Source organism: Condylura cristata, unplaced genomic scaffold, assembly GCF_000260355.1.
Source record: "Condylura cristata isolate star-nosed mole 26May11 unplaced genomic scaffold, ConCri1.0 scaffold00030, whole genome shotgun sequence".
NCBI lineage: Eukaryota > Metazoa > Chordata > Mammalia > Eulipotyphla > Talpidae > Condylura > Condylura cristata.
Window position 1 is genome coordinate 12,144,919 of NW_004567131.1, and position 9,091 is coordinate 12,154,009.

The following is a 9,091-nucleotide window of genomic DNA, read 5'->3' on the forward strand; positions in this document are numbered from 1 at the left end:
CAAGTGAAACCAAGCCATACTGTTTTTGAGCCAATTTTGAAAACTGCAATGTTGAAGTAGCGTTTGGGGTGGCCGACATGTAAAGCACCTCCTTGTATTCTGGACTACTGAAAGGAAAACACCTTCATGATTCGTTGAAAGTTTTAGTGGTATCTGAAGATATGAGGGAGAGCAATTGATGACTGATAGTAAGTAAAAAAAGAAGGAAAGGGAGAGTAGTTTTGTCTTAAAATTAAAATGTCTGGTTATGCCAGAATGTGGAAGAATAGAGAAAAAGCTAAACTTGAGGGTATGTAGTAAGTTGTAGAAGGCTTGAGGGGAAGTGAATTTTATTTGCCTTGGTTTGTAAAACCTGCAGATGATGGGTTTGAAGAGAAACAATGATATACGTTGGAAATATGGCATATTTGGTTGATTTATTCATATGATGGAAAAAAGACTGATTAATCTTATTGTAAAATGTTTCTGTTAAAATGAGATCCTAGTCTGAAAATTCCTGTCATGGCAGATTTACAATGTTGATCAATCCAAGTAAATGTTGACTATTTTGTGAAATATATTTGGCCAGAAAATGAAAACAAAACAAAAAATAATAATTGTAAATAGGTCAATCCAAATGATTTCTCTGTATAAATGAATTATGTAATTAAAAAGAATCACACACATAATCACCATTAAAGGTTTCTTGCCTGCTGTATTTTGGGGGTTATTGCTAGCATGTGTTGGGATGGCTAAGAAGGCAATGGTAAGCCTCATAGCAGTCTCCAAAATCATAAATACTTAAACTTTTAAAACCTGATGAATAAGAAAAAGCCCTAGTTAGGTCAACTTTTATGAACCTCAAACCATTTGAAACACAATATAATAAGAAATAGCAATTGGATTGAAGACAGTTGAACTTTGGCTATGCCAGTAAAACTAATAGCAAAATATCTGGATTCATTCGATTAATTTCAGATTCTAATTTAGGTATCTCAGGTTTCCAACTTTGGAAATGCAACATTTCCACATTCCTGGCCAACTTAACGTGCCCTCCTCTAGTGATAGATCTCCAGGGTTCCCTCCAGGATACAAGCCACTTACTGTGGGAGGGGTCTTTCCCTACCCCAAATGTGGGTTCCAAATACACTGAAGTCAGCTCCACCCCAGGGTTGGCTCCTCCTGGAACCAGGCATGCTTGCCACAAGAGGATTCTCTGCCAAGGTACCACCACTTAGGGATCCCCTCTGATGTAATACTTCACCCTGAGGTCACATTGGCAATACTGGCTTGCTACCCTGCTCCATAATTCCAGCTTCCTCAGTGGCTGTACCCTCTAAGGTTCACGCCACGTTCAACCTTCCAGCCGCAGGTGCCACCTCCTTCTGGAAACTGCCTCCTCCAGCTCCTATACTCTGCTTCTCCCACCTCATCTCCCTGACATCTTTTTGACCTTTCTCTCTTTTCAGATTAATACATGTTGGAAAGCCACAGTACTCAGTCCCCACCTCTGCTCCTGAAAAATCTGGTCATTCCCATGATTTTTAACTTCACCAACACCCACCAACACTTAAACCTTCATGACCACTTATGACCCTCCCCAAGCTCTAGACACATTGCCCACCAGCCTATCTGACCGACTTGGAAGTCAAAGGTATTTTACATGACCCCAGATCTGCTATTCGACCCTCTCCTCTCCTGGTCTTTCCGCATCTTAGTAGAGGCCAGAACTCAAATCTGTCCTTGATTCCTCTTAACCACTCACTGCATGACCACTCTCCTCCTCTACTAGCCTTTCCAACTCACACATTAAATGCATCCTTCACATGGCATCCAGAATGGCCTTCTAAAGCAAAAATGAGATCATGATAAAATATCAAAACAAGACATTTTAAGTCTTGGAATATTCAGGAAAGTATGAAAAAGAAATACCTTGAGAATGAGAATCCTCTCAAAACATGGACTGGGAGAAAATATTTATTTATAAAAGACACATCTGATAAAGGATGTGGTCAAAATAAAAATCTCAGTAAGAAAACAAACTGGTTTAAAAAAAAAAAAAAAAAAACGGCCTCACCAAGGATATGAAAAGATGTTCCACATCATGTCATTAGGGGCTTGCAAATCAAAACAATGAGGTACCATTATACACATATTGGAATGACCAAAATCAGGAATACCACAGCGCACCAAATGCTGGTGAAGGTGGTGGAGCAGCAGGAACTCTCAGTGCTGGTGGCAATGTGAAATGGTGCTGCCATTTTGGAAGACAGTGTGACAATTTACCAAACTACAAACAAAACCTACCACACCATCCAGCAATCATGCTCTTTGGTATTTACCCAAACATAAGTGAAAACATCCACACAAAAATTTTTACAAAGATGTTTACAGCAGCTTTATTCATAACATTCAAGTTTTGAAAACAAGAATGACGTCCTTCAGTGGGTGAATGGATGAACTGGAACACCCAGGAAATTTTTCAGTGCTAAAAAGAAAAGTGCTACTCAGCCCCCAAAGAGAAGGATCTTAAATGCTTATTACTAAGTTAAAGAAGTCAATCTGAAAAGGCTACTTATTGTTGATTCCAAGTACAGGACATTCTGGAAAAATCATAACTATGGAGACAGTAAGAAGATCCATGTTGGCGGCAAGGGAAGGGTGAGTGGGCAGAGTACAGATTTTAGGGTGGTGACACTATGTAAGGGGCTGTCCTGGTGCACACGTGTCTGCCTTTGTCCAAACCCAAAGATTGCCCAACACTAAGTGAACCCTAACGTAAGCCATGGTCTGTGGGTGATGGTGTGTCAGTAGGTTCATGACTGTGACAAACGTACCTGGTAAGGGGTGTTGGTGGGGGGTAGGTATTTGGGAACAGGGATTATGGGAGTGCTACTTTCTGCCCCACTTAGCTATGAGCCTAAAATTGAATGTAAATGCTTGACAAAGTGGCCAGGAATGTCCTCTCTCTGAGTCACAGTCCTCTGAGACGTTCTCATCCGAGCCAGGTCATGGGCGCAGTGCCCAGAGCAGCCCACACCCCCAGCTCCCCAAGGTCAGAGCTGAAGCAAGAGAGTGGGCCCACATGCCCCTTCACAACAGGGGCAAATCAAATGGGCCAAGAGTGGAGGGTGACAGTTCTGTGTCAGCACTGGCCAACAGGAGCTCCTCACTTCTTTTTGTCCTACCACTGTTGGCTTGGGACCAACCGGGGTCACCTAAACTAGGCAGAGAAGCCCCCCTATGTATGTCTCCCTCTTCTGCCTCCTGAGGCAGAGGGAAGAGGCCCCCACTCCAAATCAGAGGCAGACCTCTCCTCTCCACCATGATGTTACCTTGCCCCACCCGGCAGGGCTGACACTCAAGATCTTGGGAACCAGCTGCCCCTCGGTTGCGCAGGGCTGCCCCCCCCCCCCCCGTCCTGATTTCCACAGTTTAAGTCCAACTGACAGTTGATCTCTGAAGAAGGTGGCGGCAGGTCTCTTCCTCTCCTGGAAAGGGCTGCAGGGCTGGAAAAGGCTGTTATCTGAAATCACTTACCTTTGCCAACTCTCAAGTATATACCTTGTCTGTCTTCTCCCTGGCAGACTCCTCTCCAGCCCCCAACACACCCCTGCCTTCTGGGCCTATAATCTCCATCTTGGGTGATCTCCAGGTGTGTACTCAGCCCTCAGCACCCCACCCAACTGTTCAGAGAAAACACATGTAGATTCTGTGATGATGGGGGAGTGCAGAAAATGGGAGGGAGAGCAGAGCAGGGGAGGGGAGGGTTTTAGGGTGGGCAGGGGAGGGTGGTGGAGGGCAGAAAAAACAGCAGGGCAGGGGAGTCACAAGCAGGGGAGAGGAAGATAGGGACAAGAGGTATAAGCCTGAGGGGTGTGGGAGAGGGAGCGGGAGCAGGGTGGTCCTCTCTGGTGGGCTCTGCAGATGGAGAAACACAAGTGCAGAGGGAACAGTAGCCCCTCGCTTCCCACCACTCTCCCCTGATTGGATGCTCCTGGGCGGGCCTCACTGTAGGGACAGGAGGGAGGGCCTGACTCCATGCCTCTGACCCAGAGAATGTGCAATCCAAAGCCAACAGCAGGGAAGCAGACACTGGCCAACCCCCACAAACCGCACATGCAGGTAGATGACCAGCCTAGTAATTTTCCGTGGCATCAGAGGTCCATAGCACATTTTACAGGTGACTGAGCTGAAAGCTCAGCACAGCCTTCAATTTCCTCCGGCTGGCAGGGTGTGAGCCCCACCTGCTCTAGGCCACTGGTCCCAGTGGAGTCTGAACTTTTCCAAAATAAGGGAAAATGACACAGAGTTATAAATGCACAAACACGCCCTATCTGAAGGCACAGGGGTCCATGAAATGATGTTTGCCTATAGGGCGGGATCGTGAAACTGTCTTTCCCACACATGGAAACTATTTCTGAACGTCTCTACTGCCCCCACTTACACTCAGGTCCTCCAGGGGAACTCTCCCAAGAACATTCCGGTGAGCTTCTTGGGTGCAGGTACAGAAAAGCAAGTGTGGTGGATGGTATATCTGCCTGTTCAAAACACCTAAGCGCCACACTACACACAAAAGTGCACTTTCACGGGTTCTGAAATCAGAATCTGCTGGCGAATGGACAACCTGGCTCGAGAAGCACCAGGACCCAGGGGCCTTGTTGCTGCTCTTTCACTTGAGCAACTGGGCCCCACCCACACCTGGACCACTATTCCTTCCCCACCTCTGCTTGGGGACACCCCTTACGGGTGCACTCGTCCTTCAGATCCAAGCAGCCAACCCCAGCCCCGTGGACACCTTCCCCCAGATGGATCCCCACCACCCCACCAAGGACAGGCACTTACCACTTCCGGCTTGAGAACCACTTTTTCTCCAGTCTGCAAGTTTGTTGGTCTTTCCGGCTCAGTATGGCCAGTTCTCCTGATAGAGATATGCTAAAATATGGTGGTGGGATAAACAGAAAGGCGAAATTACTTGAGGCTGTATTAGCAGAAGTCAGTGGCACAGGAAACAAGTCAACCAAAGACTCACCGATTTCCAGACCTTCGAGAGCTCTGTGGAGACCCTCTCCAGGAGTTTCCACCTTTCTCTACAACCTTCTACAACACACAGAGACACTCTGTGTGACCAAGAGCCCAACGTGGATGTGAGTGTCTGATCTCCGAGACCCTTCAACTTGCTCCACCTCAGGCAACTTACCCCGGAGGGAGTCGGGCGCCCTGTTGTGGGGCACTCAAGTCACCCCATGGCCGCATCCACAGAGGAAGGTCTAGCCATGGTCAGGTTCGACTTGCTAACCATGCAAGGCCTGGGCACAGACCCTCCCGTCCAAAGGCCAGCTTGGAGAGAAGACAGCCTTCTGATGTGTTGACTAAGCCCCATGCTAAGCCAGAACCACAGGGTGGATTTCACAAAGAAATTGTGAAGTAAAACACACCTAGCATTGTTTGAAGCCACCAGGTTTTTGTATAGTTTGTTATGTAGCAATCAATAGTGGACACAAGTCCCACGCTCAGCTGGTCTGTGTGACTGTGAGCAGAATTCCTGAGAACCAGGCAGCAGGGACCTAGAAGAGGCCTGAGAAATTTGGTCTAAACCAGAGGCAACAAATAAGGTTTTTCAGGAAGAGAAACCAAGGCTCATCTCCTGGAGCCCCAAAGGGGGAGTAGGTCACACAAATACTGGCCAGGCAGGGCTGTGGAGCGAGCTTGCAGCTAGCCGCCCTCTGCCCCTGAATCTACTCCCAGTGGACACAGGGAGCAAGGCCACTTGAATGTCCTCATCTTGCGCAACCTCCCAGAGGATGACTTGCCTGTCGCCTTGCAGCGGAGAGTGGCCGCTGGGGTCAGCTCCTCGCTTAGCTCTCTCTGGCTCTTGCCGAAAGCCACACACAGCCCAGCAGATGAACAGAGCACTTCCCACTGCTGCCTGTCTTTGTCCCTGTGTCTCTTCTTCCTTCTCCTACCCATCTTTCTCTCACACCTGGAACATTCCTCATCATCTTAATCCTGGATGCATAACAACAATACAAGATTTGCTGGACGCTTTGGACACAGTGATTCCATAACACAACAATGCGAACTACTACTTATTGGGCATCCACCCTCTGCATACCACCAAACCCTTCCCTTCGATTGGCAAGATACAGGCGAAAAACTAAACAGGGGCTTCTAACCCACAGTCTGTCCCCTTTTCTTCCCACTCCAGCTCTGTCCTGCGCTGAGAAGGACCTCACACCTGACCTCTAACATCCCCACGACACACCCATTGCACCACACACCGGCACCAAAGGACCATCATCCCTGGACCAAGGGTGGTGCCAGTGTCAGCACCCCCAACCCAAGTCAGAAGCAAACCCATGCCTGGAGGGAGTTGGAGTCACTGGGAGGGAATTCTAAGGACTCCTGCACCACCTCCCCTGGCCCCCTAGGGCATGGAGAGGGCCCCACAGGCCTCCAAACTAAGAAGCCGAGAGCAGAGTCCTGATGTCCTAGACTTCAGGCCGTGCCTTGCAACGTGACTTGCTGTTTTATTGAATCCTCCTGACTGATAAAATATTAAATTTTGCTTGTTTGCTCAGCAGCAGAGCCAAGACCTCCACTCAGCTGCATCTGACTATGCAGGAGGCCTCAGGGGCCTTGCGCTCTATCTGGCTGCACAGGCCTGACCCCGCATCCCAGAGCTTGACTGACCATTGAGAGGCCGCCAGGCCTGCCAACTGGGTGGGAGGTGGTGAGAAGCTGAGGGACAAAGCTCTAACCTGGTAGAGCCTGAGGATGTTAGTGCTACTCCCAGACCAGGATAGGGCCAGAGAAGTCAGGATAAAGGGTCCAGGCAGGCCTGGGCCCAGGCAGAGAAAACCGGAAGCAGAGACAGAGCTGGGAGTAGTCCTACCAGCCTCAGTATGGAGGTACCCAGCCTTGCCATGCCTCCACCCAGTAGATTTGTCTCGATGGGGGGCTCTGTCTTCGCCGAGGCCTTCTGTGGACTTAGTCCTGGGCCCAGATGACCAGTCTGGCTGTGTATGGGCTGGTGTTAGGAGCAGGCTCCCAGGATGTGAGAGAGGACATCATCTCAGGCTGCGCTGCGTCCTGGCCAGAGACAGTAGTGTCTGTAGTGACCAAGCCTGAGAAACCCATCACACAATGAGAGCCTCCACTGCCAAGGGCATCCTCTCCTTTATTCAAACTTGGGAGCCAGTGTCCTCTTGGAAGGTCGCTGTGGAGGAAGCCGCAAAGGGCTGCACAGTCCCGCCCTGGAGAGTCTCACAGTTGTTTGATTGGAATGAGAGCAATGGGGGATGGGGAGGGGTGGGCAGGGGCTCTGAGAGGGGCCTTCCATCATGGTGCACTGCTTTCAGTGTAAATAATTCTGTGCAGGCCCCAAATACCCATTATTCTCATTTATTAACATTCTTTACATAAATGTAAGTAAGTTTAGGACTGGCCACAGAGGTATTGTCACTGACTTTTGGCAATGGGTTTGGAATGGACAGACCTACACTCATTGGCTGGGCGTTCTTTGGGAACACGGTGGGTTTGCAAAGACATGTCAAAGAGACTGATAGTTGCCCTCAGCACCCACGCACCTCCCCCAGGGGCTGGGAGGGGTCACTCATGCTGTACATATCAAAGCCACAGATGCGGATAGCAGTAAGGGGCTTCAAACATGAGCCCCCACTGGAAGTCAGGATCCCGATGCTCTGTCAGTGTGGCCACCCTGTCTGTGCTGGGGCCTTGGTCACAGGCAGCTGGCACCTTCGGGGGAGAAGCTGGGACTGACTTTCCCATTGAACAATCTTCCTGGGAAATCCTGGGCAGCCGGCTATTTAAGTTCCTGTTACAAACATGAACTCAAAGAACAAATTCTTACAGATCATCTTTCTGTGGCCCTCGGCATAAGATCTTATGTTTAGGATGTATTTTGCTGCCAAATGTCTGAAGAGCCTTGAGATGGAGAGCTATAACCAAATGGAAAGCATTTACCTAAGTTTAATTTAAGGAAAGTTCCTTAGCTAAAATAGTGTGAATAAAAAGACCACTGGGGGCCCTCCCTGGTGGTGCAGTGCAACACAGCATAAGAAGCTAAAGCCGCTTCCACACAAGTTCCATCCCAGGCCCCAGAGGTGACCGTATGGCATGGCAGACCTCTCCTGACTGGCCCACTGTTCCCTCAGCAGTGTAGTTTGTCAGTCGGCCTGTTCTGCTCCCCTCTCTGTGGTGAATCCTCTCATAGCCCCTGTACCTCTGGCCTGTACCCCAGCTCCATATGCATAAATAAATCAATCTTTAAAAAAAAAAAAAAGACCATTGAACTGGGAAATACTATAGTCAAGAAGCCGTTTTCCCATACACTAACTACCTCAATACCTCAGGCTCGCTTCAGGGTGGCTGACTCACCTCACACAGCCTCCTCCCCACCTCCCTGGCTCCAGAATACAGAGACTCTGTCTTTAGCGATCTGATTCACTCAGTAAGTGCAGGCCACAGAAGTCTGTGTCCAGGCCCAGGTACCCTCATCTGATGACCCTGTGTCTCAGGAAATAGCCATCCCTCCCTCCAGGGCCCATCCTTCAGAGCCTTCCTGTAATTCATACTTCACTGAAGAGGGCCATTCACTGTCCAGGCTCAATGGCATCAGCTCTGTGATCTTCCCCAGGTTTTATCTGGTGCTTCCCAGGATACCCCTAAACTCAGCTACACTCCCTCCTCTCTGCCTCAGGCCTAGGCAGGACTCTTACTACTCATTCCTTGGAGACGTCCCTTCTCCTGCCCAGTCTGCAGAGAGATGGCTTCCCCAAAGACAGTGCTGTTGATCTGACTCTGACAACACACTTTTGTGAAAGTTCAGGAGGATGATAAGATGCAGAGTAGGCGGCCCCACAGAGAAACCCTCGGAAAACACCCTGTCTGCCTCTCCATGCTACACTTGTGTCTAGACATGTAGAGACACTGGAAACTTCCAGAAGCTTTCCACGTTCACTCAAATCTCTGGCTTCCATGCCTCTGCAGGTTTACCACACCATCTGATGTTGTCCTCTCTTCCTGTTGAGATTATTTCCTGGAGTTTTCTAAATCTCTCTGACATTGTTGAACTAGACCTTCAACTTTC